Source organism: Mesoplodon densirostris, chromosome 14 (assembly GCF_025265405.1).
Source record: "Mesoplodon densirostris isolate mMesDen1 chromosome 14, mMesDen1 primary haplotype, whole genome shotgun sequence".
In the NCBI taxonomy this organism is placed as follows: domain Eukaryota; kingdom Metazoa; phylum Chordata; class Mammalia; order Artiodactyla; family Ziphiidae; genus Mesoplodon; species Mesoplodon densirostris.
In genome coordinates, this window is record NC_082674.1 from 32,002,344 (window position 1) to 32,020,589 (window position 18,246).

At 43.5% G+C, this 18,246-nt stretch overlaps 2 long non-coding RNA genes across 2 annotated transcripts in view; both read left to right on the forward strand.

Annotated features, from left to right (window-relative positions):
- Positions 1-10,120, forward strand: part of LOC132502135 (uncharacterized) — a 74,528-nt gene extending 64,408 nt beyond the window's left edge. Inside the window, exons 3-4 of the long non-coding RNA XR_009534397.1 lie at positions 6,977-7,099; positions 10,069-10,120. This is a non-coding gene — a long non-coding RNA (uncharacterized LOC132502135). The remainder of the gene's footprint in view (positions 1-6,976; positions 7,100-10,068) is intronic.
- A 1,064-nt stretch (positions 10,121-11,184) lies between these two features.
- LOC132502136 (uncharacterized) overlaps positions 11,185-18,246 on the forward strand; it is a 45,117-nt gene continuing 38,055 nt past the window's right edge. Inside the window, exon 1 of the long non-coding RNA XR_009534398.1 lies at positions 11,185-11,306. This is a non-coding gene — a long non-coding RNA (uncharacterized LOC132502136). The remainder of the gene's footprint in view (positions 11,307-18,246) is intronic.

Below are 18,246 nucleotides of genomic sequence, written 5' to 3' on the forward strand. Positions count from 1 at the left end.
AGAGAAAGATTTGCTGACCAGCAGCGTCAGTATCACCTGGGAGCTTGTTAGAAATGAGGAATCTCAGGGCCCAGCCAGACCTACTGAATGCAAATCTGCTTTTTTTTTTTTTTTTTTTTTTTTTTTTTTGCGGTACGCGGGCCTCTCACTGTTCTGGCCTCTCCCGTTGCGGAGCACAGGCTCCGGACGCGCAGACCCAGCGGCCATGCTCACGGGCCTAGCCGCTCTGCGGCATGTGGGATCTTCCCGGACCGGGGCACGAACCCATGTCCCCTGCATCAGCAGGCGGACTCTCAACCACTGCGCCACCAGGGAAGCCCCGAATCTGCTTTTTAACAAGATTCTCCAGGTGATTTACATGTACAATAAAAAACTCTCTTCTAGAGTGAGTAATAATTTTCTGGCTCAGGGATATTTTTATAATAGATAAGATGTTGCATCCAAAGGTCAGTGGGAAGCACATATAGGCGGAGAGAGAGCACGTATTGTTGGAAGGGGGTGGCGGGGAAGCCAGGAGGCAGGGGAGGTTGGAAGAGGAAAAGTGGGATTGAATCTCCGTGAAAACACTTTAAAATCCATAATAGAAAAAAAACATTCTGTACCTAGGTTATTATACCTGCACGAGAAACCTCAGAACAAGTTCAGTGGGGAGGTAAAACACCCCCGCTCCGCCCCAGTGAACAGAAAGCAATATCTCCATGTGTCATAGACACACAGCAGGTGAAATATTGGATGCAAGGCTTGTGTTGCGGGGGGCGGTATTTGTGAGGCAGGCAGACCCAATCCTGGCAATCTACCGCTTCCCTCTGGACACTCTGGGCTTCACCATCCCTCCCCCACCCCTGGACATCCTTCCCCCTCAGTTCACTGTCCCTTCCCCCATGTAAGGACTGTTAGCAACAGGCATGGTGTACTGGTAAATGTTTAAAAACTGGCTCTCCAGAAACAAACATAAAGCTCTGATTTGTAGTGTTGGCCAATTTCCATAGTATAAATACTCCCACCATGGCTGATTGTGAGCTGCCATGAGGTTAACTGAACACGGGGTTGGGAGGTGGCACGTACTGGCTCCAGCGAACCCCAGGAAATAAAGGGTTGAAAGGACAAAGTAGGGTGGTTTACAGCCTTCCTAGAAGTGAGGGGAAGAAAGTCAAGTTGATGAAGACCTGGAGCGCTTGCTTTAACTTCAGCTACTATGATTCCAAAACATAGCTATCATCTCGTCCAATCTGTGGCTATTTTTTTCATTTTGTTTTTAATTTTTTTTGGCCGTGCAGCCCGACCAGGGATTGAACCCTCACCCCCTGCCGTGGAAGCGGAGTCTTAACCACTGGACCGCCAGGGAAGTCCCTGAGGCTGTTTCTTAACTTAACTTTATTGAGAACGTCCTTATGTTGTAGCTTTAAAAGAACCAGAAGCTCAGCTGGAGAAAACCTTTGAGGACAGTCAGAATGGCTTATAGTCTATATTTACCAAAGCTTCTTTCGTAAACATTATGGAGGTTCTGGAATGCTCACACCCACCTTTCATGGGCACACCACACCCCATTCTTCCCTGCCTGAGTGTATAGTCCTAATGGCTCCCACCCTGCTCCCTCAGGCGTCACACACCCTGCTTCTCTGGCCGGAGTTCAAGCCCTCACCTGGTTTCCTTGAGTGCCATCTAAGAGCTGCACACCTGTCTTTCCTGGGAGGTTTACAGCTGGCACATAACTCCCTTCCCTTGGGGATATGAGCAGATAATGTATATCAAACTTGCTGTAGGTACTCGCAGGCAGCTTAGACCTCTCCTGCTGCCCACAAGCACTGCCATGGGGGCTCAATGTTGGGTCTCTCAAGGCCTGATCCAGGGACCCCATCACTGCTGGGCACCCCCCAAGCTCCATAACCATTGATTTCTGTTTGGTGCAGCTCTGGGCTAGCTGAAGCACCCTCTCCTCACCTTTACCCACAAAGTGCACACCTGAATTTCGCATAACTGCTCTGGTTGCCCACCTTTCTCTTCTTCTTGGAAAGCATCCAGTACTAGGAATCCAGCTAACTACAGACAGCCCAAGTTAATGCTTCTTAACCTGCATGAAAAGGAATTTTTCGTAACCTTCTCTTTGGTGTTGGTGTCTAATCGATGGTAACTTTCAGGAAAGAAGCACTTCTACTAGCAGGTTAAAAGTATTCATTTTTTGCAGCCCTAATATCTGTTTGAAATGTAACAGCTTGTTTGTTCCTCTCCCCAGATGAATGCACCTTCATCTTTAGATTTATGATTTAATTTTTATTTCTTCTAAAATAGAGACAGGAGTAGTGGAAGTTCCTGTATCTCTACAGGAGATACAGGTCAGAGCTTCTCTATGCTTCTCTGTCTCTACAGGTCAGAGCTTCTCTATGATTTCTTTGCCAGTCACCCAAAGCAGCCTCCAGTTGGGTTTATTCCTTTTAATTCTCATTCTCTCTCCATAGTGTTTTCTCCTCTGAGCACATAAACACATCACTACCCTTTCTTCCAAAGTCAAGGCCAGCTTACATGAAGAGGAATGGTTGACTCTGACAGTAAGTAGCGCTCTAGGTGGCTCAGCTAACTCACCACAGTTCGGGTGTCTTTCCAGGTTGGCGGACACACCAGGGCCAGAGATCAGTGTGTCTTTCCTGCCAACAGAGAACCTTACTTCACCCTTTGAGTGTTCCATTCAGAGTGGAGGTCAAAGGTCTCCAGACTAAAAAATGCCCTTAACTGAAGCCCAAGTTATGCAGGAAGGAGTCCCAGCTTCTGCTGTTAGGCCGGAGAGGCTGACCATGGAGCATCCTTGACCTTTCTCTGCCTCCCAGAGGTCCCGTGAGCTGGGGTCCAGTGTGTCCTCTAACACCCCACGGAGGTTCCTCGTGAAAGGCCTCTGCTGAGTTTGCAAGGACACAAAAATGGAAATGCCTGAGGGGAGAGATTTTTCCAAAGTTCTTGGCTGTCAGAGAGATGAACATCATCAAATGGCTCTGAAAGAAAAGATGAAAGAGATCAACATTGTAAGCCATTGGGAGATTAGACTGTCCAATTGACTTGGTTCGAGATGAGGCAGAAGCCAGAGCAGAGATAATTCTGCACTGGAATTGCTAGCATTATGAGCAAGGTTTCAGGGAACTTATCAGAAAAGGTTAACTTGAATGGGCACTAATGAGTTGACTCAAATCCAGGAACAAGTAAGACCATAACAACCAAAAGCACAGAGAGGTGAGATGCTATGCAATTATAACATCCCCTAGGGACAGGAATTGGGCTGCAGGATGAGATTGGCTGACCCCTGCCCAGTGAGCAAATGATGAGGTATTTAACTAAAATGTGGACTGTGAATATGCCCAGAAGAATTCTTAACGCATGCACTTGAAAACTTTAGCTCTCTCTCTCGTTTTTATTAAATCCCTCTTTTGGACAAAGGACTAAACTAGATGTGGGCAGATCTTTAAAATACGTAAGATCGGGTCTACCTGAGCCTTGTGTATTGTAGGTACTCAGAAAATGGTTTATTGATTATAATGTAATAGGGCTCATCCCCTGTCATGGTGGGGGGTGGCTATGGCCAGGGTCTTTAAAGAGTGAGTGATAGTGACAAATGTTCAGAATGTCCCACAGTGGTCTATAGTGCCCAGTCCACAGATGGGCTGCCCCTCTGCTAGGACAGGGCTTTATCAGTTTATTCCAAAATGGGTAAATGTTGAGTGTTCCCTTGGCCTTAGAAGAGGTAAGACATAGCACAGGGCATTAAACATAGCACAGGGCATTAATGCAAGTCTTCAGTTCAGGCTGGGGTGTATTAACCCCAGTCAGATGTGTGTATTAACATATATTTCGAAATCAGGAAAGCAGTCTTTCCCTCATCCTCCTCATTTCCAAAATTATCTTTCCGAGATATTCTCTATTGTTTTCCCAGTGCAGTTAGGTCGTAGTTTGCCTTATAAGGAATTTTAGAGTTTTTTTTTTTTTTTTTTTTTTTTTTTTCTGCTGTACGCGGGCCTCTCACTGCTGTGGCCTCTCCCGTTGCGGAGCACAGGCTCCGGACACACAGGCTCCGCGGCCATGGCTCGCGGGCCCAGCCGCTCCGCGGCATGTGGGATCTTCCGGGATTGGGGCACGAACCCGTGTCCCCTGCATCGGCAGGCGGACTCTCAACCACTGCGCCACCAGGGAAGCCCAGGAATTTTAGAGTTTTAAGAGCTCTCACTATAGGAAGTTTTTCCTGCTGTTCTGCCTGAGTTGCCTTCTGCTTAATTTTAGTTCATTATGTCTGTAAAGACAGGGAGGGTTTTATGGGGCAAAAGACCCAGTCATCGTGGGAAGAATGAATCATTTCAAGAACAGTGAGATGGGCGCAAAGGCAAAGACAGCTGAGGGGCAGGAAGCTGGGGGTGGGTGGGTTATTGAGAACAGCATCAAAAGTCTGTCTTTTCTCTCTGTTACTCCCACTAGGGGGTGCCCAGCATTCCAGAATAATCACTGTCACTAGGAAGTTGAGGTTTGAGGCAGCATTTCCTCCTAATAGAAGGGCAACAGCTGATCCAGGTTTCCTGCATCTCTGCCCTGATTTGAGAAGAGATCTGGGGATGGGGTGTAGGGAGGACAGGGATTGGGATTGAGGGGAGGGGTCTCAGATCAGTAAATACACTAATGCCTCTCAAGCATTTGAGGATTCTCAATCCGTGGAAACCTCTGGCGATATCCTGGGTTCTGTAGGACCCACTGGCCTTAAAGTCATTGGCTGGAGTAATTATGGATCAGAAAAGTCCTCCTGGGCCCAGGAGAGGTGATGATATTTCACCCCTGGGACTAAAGAATTTATGGTAATAAGAAATGAGCAGGACTGAGAGATTGGTTGCAGACCAGGGATGGAATAAAGATCAAAGATGAGGTGAGATTCTGAAATAGAATGGGTAACAGGTATGGATGAAGGTCAGGGAGAGGTGAGGGTATTTTGAGGGTCTCAAAACATCTAGGCCCTCAGAACGGTCACAGCATAACTTTTAGTTATGAATGGTTTTGTGAAAAGAAAACGGAACTTGGACTTTGGTAGACGGGAGTTCAAATTTCAGCTCAAGCATTCAATAGTCATATGACCTTGGGAATTTTTGAAAGTTATCCAATATCTTTTTTTAAAATATATTTTTATTGAAGTATAGTTGAATCACAATGTTGTGATTTTTTAAATTTATTTTTTATTGAAGTATAGCTGAAGTACTATGTTGTGCAACATCTTTAATCCTCAATTTTCTCATCTTCAAAATGGGACTAATGATACTAGGGCTACTTGAGGATTTAACAGATATAAAGGCATATAAAGCACTGAATAAATCTATTTTCTCCCTTTTCCTTTTTCCCATTTTGAAATGGCTGAGGTCAAGGAAAGGAGATATATCTATTCCTTCAGTTCTTGTACCCCAAGATGTAGGATATCAGGACTGCAGCCCTGCCCTGAGGTCAGAGGGTCCTCTTGGGCCTCTGGGGTTTTCTGCACCACAGAACTTCAGTGAGTATTCAGGACATGCTGCAGACGTCCTGCCCTCTTTGACCCTGTGGACCAATCCTCATACTTTGCAGGCTTTTGAGCCATAATTTAGAAACCAGCCTCCAACTAAATTTATAGCGGTCACCATCTGGTCCTGAGGCCTTCAATCTCCGAGAATTAAACTATCTTGCCCACACAGAGCGCCAAAGCCTGGCCTGGAATCCAGGTATTACCAGTTAGTCCATGTTAATATGACAATAATTCACAATTCCCTCAGCATAGTTTTACAAAGTATGGTCCATAGACCACCTGTACCAGCATCAGCAGGTGGGCTTGATAAAATATGCAGATCCCTGGCCTCCTGCCAGACCTGTGCAATCAAGACTCTCTAAAGTTTAAAAGCAAAGGCTTAGAAAGTTAACCAGTCCCAGGTTACACTTTTACATGGAAACACAATGCCTTAATCCTCCAGAGTGCTCTTTTGTAGAGGAAGAATGGGGCTCTTCAGCAGACTTCTCATTGCTTTGAAAATCATACCGTACAGGTGTTTCTGACGCTGCTTATTTATAGAGCCAACTCTGTCCCTAGCCACTTACTTACTTCCCCTGGAACTTCCTCAATGTTGGAAACATCACTGTGAAGGTCACAGACCATTTCTGTGGACACTGAGCCACAGTGGTAACCTGGCTTCCTGTCAAGGCAGTTGGGGAGGGGAGAGTGTTCTGGTTCTTGTTTCTGGGGATGGGGGAGGGGCCACCAGGATAAAGGATGATCACCAGCTGCCCCTTCCTTTGCACTGACAGGGCACTTGCTGCCAGTTTAGCTGTGCTTAGGCTGAGGATTGGGGCAAAAATCAGCCCTTCCTCTAAAGCTGTGAACTCTGATCTCTCAGCCTAGAGAGAGATGGGCTGTGGACATGTGAACAGACTCCACGAGCTTCCTCCTGACGGCAAGGCCTGCATGAGCTGGCTTTTCAGAAGGAACTTGTGACTGTGGATCACTCTCCAGAGAGACAAACCTTTTCAGACTTAGAGAAACGGCAGTGGCAGCAGCCTCTGCATTAAGTTTTGACCAGCTCTTAACAGCCCTCTGAGTTACAAGGTTCACCCTGACCTCCGGGGCGTCCCTGCACTGCAGAACTACAGTGGCTGTTCAGGGCATACTGGGAGCTGCGGAGAAATTTTGCAATAAGGATTCACATCAGCTTCAAAGTGCCCAGAATGAGCATTAAAATGCTGCCCGGAAGACAGTTGTTGCTACGTTAAATCTCTGGGGGGACAAAGTGGGAAACGAAGGTTAGTAAAATAAAACAAAACAGGTCATGGCTGGGAAGCAACCTGTCCTCAGTACCTAACCACATGGAGCTGGTGTCGGCCTCCTTCCGAGAGGGGCTGTGTCCCTCCCTGAATGGGATACCGATAGTAAAGAGCTCCCCCCCATAAGGCATCCTTTGCACCCTCCCAATCGATTCTTTCCCTTTTTGTTTTCTAGGAACTAGAGGATTCATCTGACTTAACTGGAGATGGCTCCCTTCCCCATGTATTGTTCCATTCCTAAAGCTTCCCTCCTACCGGGCTCAGTGAGAGCAGATGGGAAGAGGCACCCACCTCAGAGGTAAAAGTTCACAGATACAGAGCTACCCCTCTGCTGGGCCCCAGGCGAAGAAAACTCCCAATCTCTTTCTTGTATTCATTGGGTTCTGCTGAACCTGGAAAGGAAATAAATTCCAAAGGCAGGAAATGACCCAGAGACCATAACAATATGTGAAAAGCCAAACCGGTGCTTCCGTCGCTTTATTTCAAACTATTCTAATCTGTGTCCCAGGAAGCCTAACCCATTACCAGATGGAGATCTGTTTTCAGATGCCTCTCGGCATCTGCCACTCCTGGCTGGTGACGTTTGCGCATTTCAAGAAGGTTGCCACTCCTGGCTGGTGACATTTACACCTTTCAAGAAGGCAAACCTCTCGCGATAGCTTCAAGATTCCAGAGAGGTGCAGCCCCAGGAAAGTCCTTGGGTCTCTGGCTGACAGCACCAGGCATCTCATGCGCTTCACTGTAGCTGTACTGTTGCTGGCCTCCAGCCTAGAATGCTAGCATACCGAGGCTGTTCTTGAAGACTTGCAGAATCTGAAATCACAAAGCCGCATGTTGCCAGAAAAGGCTGGCTCCCTTGCCTGCTTCCTAATCCCTTCTCACCAGGCTTTCCTAAAGAAACCTGATGAGTCAGGAAGGAAGAAAACGTGTCTGAGACAGAGCTGGGGTTGGACTGGTCTCTCTCATCACTTCTGAAAGTTCCTCGTTTCACTATGCGGGGCATGTTTGGGGATTCGGTTGTGCTTTTCCTGTTTCCTCCTCTATCAGCTCTCTCTTTGAGGACCACTTCATTTACCACTCACGAAATCAGCTCGGCAAAAGCGGGAGGCCCTCTGATGAGGAATTCATCACTGCTGCAAGGAAGTTTTTTTTTTTTATTAATTAATTAATTTATTTTTGCTGTGCTGGGTCTTTGTTTCTGTGCGAGGGCTTTCTCTAGTTGTGGCAAGTGGGGGCCACTCTTCATCGCGGTGCGCGGGCCTCTCACTGTCTCAGCCTCTCTTGTTGCGGAGCACAGGCTCCAGACGCGCAGGCTCAGTAATTGTGGCTCAGGGGCCCAGTTGCTCTGCGGCATGTGGGATCTTCCCAGACCAGGGCTCGAACCCGTGTCCCCTGCATTGACAGGCAGATTCTCAACCACTGCGCTACCAGGGAAGCCCTGCAAGGAAGTTTTGACTTCACTTTTGTCCCCAGGAGCATGGCAGGGAAAACCTCCCACCTCGACTCCCAGGTGGAACCATCATTCAGTTGCTTTGTTCTGGCCCGGGGGCCTGTGCGTTTCCTAGGCTCTTAATTTTTACTGAACGCCCTCCATCAGTCTTCCCACTGACGGCTGTGTACCAGTTAGATTTTAAACCCAGTGAGGTGGCTTCTGGGATACCTTGCTTCACACAGGTATCCTGCTAATCCCTTCCCCAGGTAATCAGAAAGTAGCTATAGTTGAAATGAATAATGTGCCCAACTCTTTCAACACTTTCGAAATGTTAAACAGATTAAAGTATAAAAAATCCAATATATTTGTTGACATCTGGTTTATAGAAAATCTCCAGCAAGAAGGAAGGAGGGAGTTCAACATCAGGCTGGGTGAAATGGGAGCAGCAGTGAAGGGCACTGTTCTCCTGCGTTCTGGCATCAGATACCTGTTCTGGAGTCCCGGTGGCTCTGTGCCGCTATCTACAATTGTGTGCTGTTTGTTATGAAACATGCTTTAAAAAGTATGTTCTGATAAGCTTGGATTTATCCTTGGCGATGGAATGTAGTTTCCATTACAAGGCAGTAGCTTAATATCAGAGGTAGGTTGTATCAACTATATGAAGGTGGTAATAGACAGTAGATAAAAGAACATAGGGGATCTTTTTTTTTTTTTTTTTTTTTGCGGTACGTGGGCCCCTCACTGTTGTGGCCTCTCCCGTTGAGGAGCACAGGCTCCGGATACACAGGCTCAGCGGCCATGGCTCACGGGCCCAGCCGCTCCGCGGCATGCGGGATCTTCCTGGACCAGGGCATGAACCTATGTCCCCTGCATCAGCAGGCGAGCTCTCAATCACTGCGCCACCAGGGAAGCCCAACATAGGGGATCTTTATGAAAAGGAGTGGGGAGAGAGAGAGAGGCAGAGAAAGAGAAAGTCTTTTTTGTTGTTGCCAGGAAGAGACAATCTTGCAGGGAGTGTAAGATATATGAATTTTGCCGTTTTAAAAAAAATTATTTATTTATTTATTTATGGCTGTGTTGGCTCTTCGTTTCTGTGAGAGGGCTTTCTCTAGTTGCGGCAAGTGGGGGCCACTCCTCATGGCGGTGCGCGGGCCTCTCACAATCGCGGCCTCTCTTGTGGAGCACAGGCTCCAGGCGCGCAGGCTCAGTAATTGTGGCTCACGGGGCCAGCCGCCCCGCGGCATGTGGGATCCTCCCAGACCAGGGCTTGAACCCATGGCCCCTGCATTGGCAGGCAGATTCTCAACCACTGCGCCACCAGGGAAGCCCCCTAGTGTAAGATATATGAGTCTCTCTCTTTCTCCCCTTGCCTCTGCCTATGGAAAAGGAGCCAGGAAAAGCTAGAAACAGGACGCAGAGGGAAGCCATCTCTCCGAATGTTGGTACTAGCCAAATAGGATAAATTGTTCATATTATGATGATGACGACAACTGTAATGATGAAGAGAACATATTGACCCAGATGAAAAAACAAAGGCTTTGATTTCAAGCCATGCTTAAGTCCCAAAGTACTCCTGTTAGAGCCATTTACATGACCCAAGGGACAGGAATTTAGGGTGAGTGAAATAAATATAATTGGAAAGAAAAATCAGGATTAGATTAAAATGTGATTGAGAATGGTTAAAAATTAGGAGAAAGGTACCAAATTCTACCTATTTTTGTACTGCTTTCAGTCTTGATCTAATGATCTGTTAAAAGATAACATCATGAGTTAAAAACTGTATTCTCTTTTTTAAACTGAGGTATAACTGACATGTAACATTTTATTGGTTTCAGGTATACAACATAATGATTCGATATTTGTATATATTGCAAAATGATCACCATGATAAGTCTAGTTAAATCTATCACCAAACATAGTTACAACATTTTTTTTCTTGTGATGAAAACTTTTAAGATCTACTCTCTTAGCAACTTTCAAATATGCAATATAGTATTATTAACTGTAGTTACCACACTGTATATTATATACCCATGACTTATTAATTTTATAACTGGAAGTTTGTACCTTTTGACCTCCTTCACCCATTTTGTCCCCTTCCCTCACTCCCCCAGGAACCACCCATCTGTTCTCTATTTTTATTTATGAGCTTGGTTAAAAACTGTATTTTTATTTAAATGTATAACAGAGCAAAAGATTTTGTTCTGTTCTCCAAGACACATATTTGGGATGCCTGGCCATTGGGAGCCTTCTCATCCTCTACAGCCTTTACCAGAGACAAAGAACAGAGGATGGAATACACAGCTTCTTGAGTGCTAGCAGTGAAAGGTCGGAGTTATAACATGACAGTAAATGTTATATTCTGCTTAATCCCAACTTTAACAGAGGTAGTTGCTAGACACTTAAAGTGGGTGCTTATATTTTACAAATGGGAGAACAGAATCAAAAATGGAAAAAGAATAGAGCCAGGAATCCCAAACTATGCGCTAGTTGCCCAGGACTCCGCAGCAAACTCATGGACGTCCCGTGGCATAGGCTAAATGTTGAGGGAGATGTGGTGATGCTTGACATCTGTTGGCCACCAGGTGAACTACTTGGTCAAGTTCGTTCACAGTTTCAACATTAGATTGTGCTGCACTCCTTTCAAAGATGTCTTATCTTTGAGAAGCTGGATTTTCAGCAGCTGTTATAAAATGCAAGTAGTAAGTGAAAATCAGTGTGAACACGAGGTGAATAAGTGGTGGTGTCTATACAGGTTCCAAGGTTTGAGAGACGATGTTCAATGCCTGGCATACATATCCTTTTATAAATAACTGTGGTTAAGAACAAAATAAAAATATTTTTTCTTTCAATTTATGTGTATTATATTTTCAAATGGCTAAGTTGTCGGGAACTTTCTACTGGATAAATGAGATTTATGTTAGGTTTTTTTTTCTTTTGGCCTAGGTGCTCTGTGAAAAAATTACTGAGACACTAAGATGCTGTGAATTGGGAAAGTTTGGAAACCTCAAGATTAGAGCTATACACACTGTCTCAAAGGGCAAAGGTGGATTTTAATGGCTTAAGCTCAATGGTGAGTATAGAAAAGTGATTCAGTTTTTTTCCCCCAGACCATTCAGGGCACTGCTCACAGTGGTTCCCCTGTTTCCACATAAAATGAACATTCTTAGTCTGAATGTTTTTTATTAATGGAACTATTTGGTCGACTATTAAAAGTTGTCTTGTACAATGCTTCTTAAACTGTCTTCCAATCTGTCATGGACTATGTGATAACTTGTGTTAACTTGGCTAGGCCAGGGTGCCCAGACATTTGGTCAAACATTATTCTGGATGTTTCTGTGAAAGTGGTTTTTTAGATGAGATTAACAGCTAAATCAGTAGTTGAATAAAGCAGATTGCTTCTATAGTATGGGTGGGCCTTATCCAATCAGTTGAAGGCCTTAATAGAACAAAGACTGAACTCCCCTGAGCAAGAAGGAATTCTGTATATATAAACACACACACACACACATACACACACACACATCCTGTTGATTCTGTTTCTCTGGAGAACTCTGACTAATATAGATTGATACTTTTAAAAAATGCAATAAAAATAAATTTTTAGGAAAACAATCATATGCTTAAATATTGTGGAAATGTTAAATTGTTATAAAAGTTTCTAAACGCTTGCTTTCAGTTTCCATATTTAGTTTATCTGATTAGTAATAGTCTGATTAGTAATAGTAATAATAGTCTTTTGTAAATAAGTTCATTTGTATCATTTTTTTGATTCCACATATAAGTGATATCATATGATATTTGTCTTTCTCTGTCTGACTTCATTTAGTATGATAATCTCTAGGTCCATCCATGTTGCTGCAGATGACATTATTTTATTCTGTTTTACGGTTCAGTAATATTCCATTGTACGTATATACCACATCTTCTTTATTCATTCATCTGTTGATGGACATTTGGGTTGCTTCCATGTCTTGGCTTTTATATATAGTGCTGCTATGAACACTGAGGTGCATGTGTCTTTTCAAATTAGAGCTTTCACCTTTTCTGGATATATGCCCAGGAGTGAGATTGCTGGATCATATGGTAACTCTATTTTTAGTTTTTTAAGGAACCTCCATATTGTTCTCCATAATAGCTCTACCAATTTACATTCCCACCAACAGTGTAGGAGGATTCCTTTTCTCCACGCCCTCTCCAGCATTTATTATTTGTAGACTTTTTGATGATGGCCATCCTGACCGGTGTGAGGTGATAACCTTATTGTAGTTTTGATTTGCATTTCTCTAATAATTAGTGATGTTGAGCATCTTTTCATGTGCCTGTTAGCCATCTGTATGTCTTCTTTGGAGAAATGTCTGTTTAGGTCTTCTGCCCGTTCTTTGACTGGGTTGCTTGGTTTATTTTTGATATTGAGGAGGGGAGGGATAAATTAGGAGTTTGGGATTAATAGATACACACTCCTATATATGAAATAGATAAATAACAATGTCCTACTGTATAGCACAGGGGACGATACTCAGTATCTTATTATAACCTATAATGGAAAAATAATCTGAAAAAAATACATATTCTTATATATATAATACATATTATATATATTCTTTGATATATATAATATGTAACTGAATTACTTTGCTGTACACCTGAAACTAACATAACATTGTAAATCAACTATACTTCAATTAAAAAAAAAAAGTAGGGTTTCCCTGGTAATGCAGTGGTTAAGAATCTGCCTGCCAATGCAGGGGACACGGGTTCGAGCCCTGGTCCAGGAAGATCCCACATGCCGCGGAGCAACTAAGCCCGTGTGCCGCAAGTACTGAGCCTGTGCTCTAGAGCCTGCGAGCCACAACTCCTGAGCCCATGTGCCACAACTACTGAGCCCATGTGCCACAACTACTGAAGCCTGCGTGCCTAGAGCCCGTGCTCCACAACAAGAGAAGCCACCGCAATGAGAAGCCCGTGCACCGCAACGAAGAATAGCCCCCACTTGCTGCAACTAGAGAAAGCCCACACACAGCAACGAAGACCCAACACAGCCAAAAATAAAAATAAATAAAATAAATTTATTTTTTAAAAAGTGTTTAAAAAATGTAAAGTAAAAAAAAGTGAATATTAACAGCTGCACTTTATAAATAAGCTGCACTTTATAAATAAAATCTTCATGGAGATAAAAGAAACTGCTTGTAGAAAAGACCTCATGGGTGGGTGACTCAAAGCCCCCCACCAAAGAAAAAGAATTTGTGGAACACACTTTGTGTAGCATTGATCTCATAAAAAATGTAAATGCATCTGTACGCGCACACATGTATTATTTACTTTTTATTTTGAACTAATTTTAAATTTACTGAAAAGTTGCAGAACTGGTACAGAGCTTTCCCATATATTCCCTCACCCAATTTTAACATCTATACAACCGTAGTACAATTTTCCAAATGAAGACATTAACATTGGTACAAAACTATTAACTAAACTGCAGAGCTTATTCAAATTTCACCAGATATATTTTAAATAGTGAAGTCACTACTCTAGGATGTACAACTTTAGTAGATACTGGGCCAGAAGATTTTTGCAGAATGGGTTGAAAGTGTTGCTTTATTTTATTTGTATATCAGCCAGCTGAGAATAGAAAAATTTGACAGCAATTGTGGATTGTTCTATAGAAGAATATACAAACCACAGACCTCAATTAAAAACATCTCACATATTGATCGAGCCAGTACCGCAGTTCCTAAGCTTGACTATCATTTCTGCCAGAAATAACAAATTCTTTTGTATTTAGAGAGATTAGTCACTTAATGACAAAATGCATTGGAACATGATGCTTGAATGTGAATCTGAAATGGTATGCATTTTTGGCCAAGCGATTGTTTTCCATCTCTTCTGTAAAGTCTTTTATGACCTTTCATAGGTAGAACCCACCTTAACGGCTTTTTGGGCCCCTACCATAATGACTTCACAGACGTCTGTTATGGCATCTGTAACAGTTGCTGTAATTTGGGTAGGTACCTGCTAAACTGTAAGCAACTTGTGGGCATAACTGTGTCTTGCTCACCCTGGTAGCTCAGTGCCTGGCCTAATGCCTGAAGCATAGCAGGCCTGCAGCACATGCTCGCTGAAGGAAGAAAAGAATGAATTCAACACACAATAAGTTCACATCAACATTTTTTTCCTACCTGATCTTGTTGGGAAAAGAACCCGTAACTCGAAATTATTCTAGTGAAAAAGACAATGGCACATATATATTAAAAAGGAAAAGCTTTCAAGGGCCTTGCGTTTGAGAAACAGGCTTTGAATGCCAGGTGTGACTTACAGACTGAATAAAGAATATCACTGTTACGAACAGCACAAGTGTCTGGGTGCTGACTCACTTTAGGTGTATTGTACTCTGCAGGTAATTTTATCCACCTGAGTAAAACTCGATTTCCACTTAGGCTGATGTGTTATTAATAGTTATCATTATTATTCAGCATTTCTACAGTATGTGTTTTCAAAGAGTTATGTTCCTCATCCTTAATGAGCTATGCAGACAGAGGTAATGAAAGGTAACCTAGTCTCCCATGTAGCTGGTATTCAGTACATTGTTATTGATTGATTCATTACTGAACTCAGGGACAGGTGGGTGCAAACTTGGAGGAGGAAAGCCTCCCTCATTTTTACTCGGAGGAAGTGTGGGGAGTTGGGGGCAGGCAGACAAAGGTTGGAGAGGGAAGGAAGCAGGAATTCCTCCCAGATGGGAATGGGGCAGCCATCTGAATCCCTGACCCACTTCAGCAATCCTCAGGGCACTCTGGAATTACAGACACATCATGTTTATTTGCCCTGTGAAGGAGTATCCTTTGGGATCGGAGCTGCTGTTTCTTAGGAACAAACTGTTTAGGGATTGCTTTTATGAGTCTGGGGTCAGTGGTCAGCATTCTACGTATGCTTATATCACCTGATTATAAAACTGGGAAAAACCAGATACCAAGATAAATTTATGGAAATTCAGAACATAAAAGCTGATTAGGGAGATATTCTCATAGGAGGTGTTGCAGTTATGGTAGGGTGACTAGCGACAAGGAAAGTGTTGATCCTAAGTGTCCCTAGTGGCCAAGCACAGACGAAATGTGTCTTTGAGAAATGGAGAGGAGAAGAAGTTTGCCTTCTATTTGCTGGAAACCTCACTTCCTCCTAGAAGCCCTGCTCAGTGGCTTGCTCTGGTTCTGTCAACTGAGAGATGAAAGGATTTTGACAGTGCAGGTTGGAATTAAGCTTGGGTTGTTGGCTTAAAAAATAATGTATTAGGTCTCTGGTAAGTACTCAGAAAATCCTTCCTCCTGCCTTTTATCTTTTTTTTTTTTTAATTAGCACATGACATTTGTGTACTTTGGTCTCATTGGGCAATGACCACAAATATTTGTCTGGAACACAACTTGGAAGAAAGGAAAGTTGAGATAAAAATACAGACCTTTCCTGGCACTTGGGTTGGCTGGGAGAATTATGGAAAAGCTCAGGGAAATGTGCTGCCATAAGCTCAAAAATCTACTTTGTCATGGGCCTGGCAGGCCGGGTTAGCCTGGAGCCATACATGAAGGCCACCAGGGAAGTAAAAGAACCAGCCTGGAGCTCTCAGAAAGGTGGCAAAGCGGATTTCTCTTTTCTTGGGTAGAAGCTCAGATCCAGAAGTCAGAGACTGTTAGGAGGATTAAATGAGATAATGCCTGCCAACGAGACTGACACACAGCCTGGCACCTAGCAGATGCTCACGACAAACTGGATTTCCTTCGCTGCTGTGACTTCATAAGGCCTGGGAGTGGGTGTCTAAAGACACTGTCTCAGACGATGGCTTCATGCCATGTTGGTATTCTATACTTTAGAAAACACTGGAAAGTTGGACTCGTGCAAACTCCAAATTCTTCCATTCTGGTTGAGATGAGCCATAGCTAGGGATGCAGCTCAGTTTCTTCATTTGCAAAATATTATGGTTCTGGGAAATAATCTTGTGACCTGAATGAGGAAACACGCCTGATATCATTTCCTCAGATAATAATTGGTCTGGATTTCAACTCAGAGGAGAACCCTAAGAACTCCCACCCACAGGGACCACTGCTATTTCTATTTGGGGCAAGGACCCAATCTCTGGGATACCTGAGCTAAGACTTCTTGGTAGTACCGTACCAATTTCTCACAAATATTTGGCTTGGAAGCCTAAACCAGGGAGAAACACAGAGCTTTGATCCCAGCTGCTTCATTCCCCACCAGCATTGTCCTAACATCGAGTCCTACTATTTGTGACCACCTTGTGACCAGGCAGTTCTTCCTGCGTCATCTCCCTGGCCAAAAGGCAAGTCCCTGGCCATGTATCCTTTTTAGCCCCTTATCCCGCTGTGGTGCTGCATGTTCTCTACTCACGCTTTTATTTGCAGTCTCTTCTCAACTGGATTCTTCTTGTCAGCTTTAAAGCATACTCAAGACGCCCATTGAGAGGGGAGTGGGATGAGTGGAGACAACCGTATCCCAACCGTACATTCTTCTCAAACCATCACATTCTCTTCTCCCCTTTCTAGAGACTTCTAGAAAGCATATACTTGTGGACTCTATTTGCTCACTTCCCACTCACTCCTCAGGTCACTGTCTATCACAGGTCACAGGTCAATTTGCTATCTCCTTTGTAGCCTTATCTATTCTTCTCAGGTCAATAATATTAAAATACCCAAGGCTCACTCCTGGACACTCTTCTCTCCTTATTCTATATTTTATTCATGCCAAAAATGTTTCCCCAGCCTAGATCTCTCCTCTGAGCTCTAGACCCACGTATCCAACTTCCTACTTAACATTTCCACTTGGGAAGTCTCACAGACATCTAAAATGTAACACATCCAAAACCAAACTCTTTTTTTCCAATTTTACTTTTTTAAATTGAAGTATAGTTGATTTATAATGTTGTGTTAATTTCTGCTGAATAGCAAAGTGACTCAGTTATACATATATATACACATTCTTTTTTAATATTCTTTTCCATTATGGTTTATCACAGGATATTGAATATAGTTCCCCGTGCTGTACAGTAGGACCTTGTTGTTTATCCATCCTATATATAATAGTTTGCATCTGCTAGTGCCAATCCATCCCTCCCCCACACCTCCCCCTTGGCAACCACAAGTCTGTTCTCTATGTCTGTGAGTCTGTCTCTGTTTCATAGATAGCTTCATTTGTGACGTATTTTAGATTCCACATATAAGTGATATCATATGGTGTTTGTCTTTCTCTTTCTGACTTACTTCACTTAGTATGATAATCTCTAGGTCTATCCATGTTGCTGCAAATGGCATTATTTCATTCTTTTTTATGACTGAATAGTATTCCATTGTATATATAATACGTACCTCATCTTCTTTATCCATTTATCTGTCAATGGACGTTTAGGTTGCTTCCATGTCTTGGCTATTGTGAATAGTGCTGCTATGAACATAGGGGTGCATGTATCTTCATGAATTATAGTTTTGTCCCAAAACCAAGTTTTTGATCTCCCCCAGCCCCACTTCAAATCTCTTCATTGCTCCCTATCTCACTGAAGGGTTAAGCAGGCCAGAACTTGGAGGCTCCAGGACCCTTTCCTCTGCTTTACCCTTCACATTCAATTTTGCCTTCTAAACCTCTCCTGAATCCATACTCCTCTCCCTTTGTCCTTTCCCACTATCCTAAGCTACCATCATCTCTCACCTAGATTGCTGTAAAAGCCTCCTTACTGGTCTATCTGCAGCCATTTTAACCTTTGCCTCTCACAATGTATCCAGAGTGATTTCTTCACCTGATCTTCATGTCCACCCCTACGCCACCTGAAAATGGTTAAAATACTTGAATGCCTTTCCATTATTTTAGGGTACAATATTCTTAACAGGCCCTGCACCCATACAGCTCTATCTCAAACCATGCTCCACCATGCTTCCTGCACACCAGTCACTCTGGTCTTCTTTCACTTCCTTTTACTTGCTATGCTTCCCCTCCCCAGTTGCTTTTTGCCCCTC